We start from the raw sequence: 257 nt of genomic DNA, 5'->3' as shown, positions 1-257 counted from the left end.
CCCTTCTTTTGAAAAGGAAAAACAAGGGCATTCCCCCTTTCCCGGAAAAAAAAAAGGGGGAAACCCCCCCAAAAAACTAAAAAAAAAAAACCCCTTTCCCCCCCAAAACCGGAAAAACCACATTTGGTTTTCCCCGAACTTTTGGAAAAAACAAAACATTTTTTGAAAAACGAAAAACAAGGGAAACATTTTTGAAACAAATTGGGAAAAAATTAATCCCCTTTTAAATAAAAAAAAAATTTTTTTCCACTTTCCCG

The sequence above is a fragment of the Penaeus monodon genome, chromosome 30 (assembly GCF_015228065.2).
Source record: "Penaeus monodon isolate SGIC_2016 chromosome 30, NSTDA_Pmon_1, whole genome shotgun sequence".
In the NCBI taxonomy this organism is placed as follows: domain Eukaryota; kingdom Metazoa; phylum Arthropoda; class Malacostraca; order Decapoda; family Penaeidae; genus Penaeus; species Penaeus monodon.
This window is presented reverse-complemented; position numbering follows the sequence as displayed.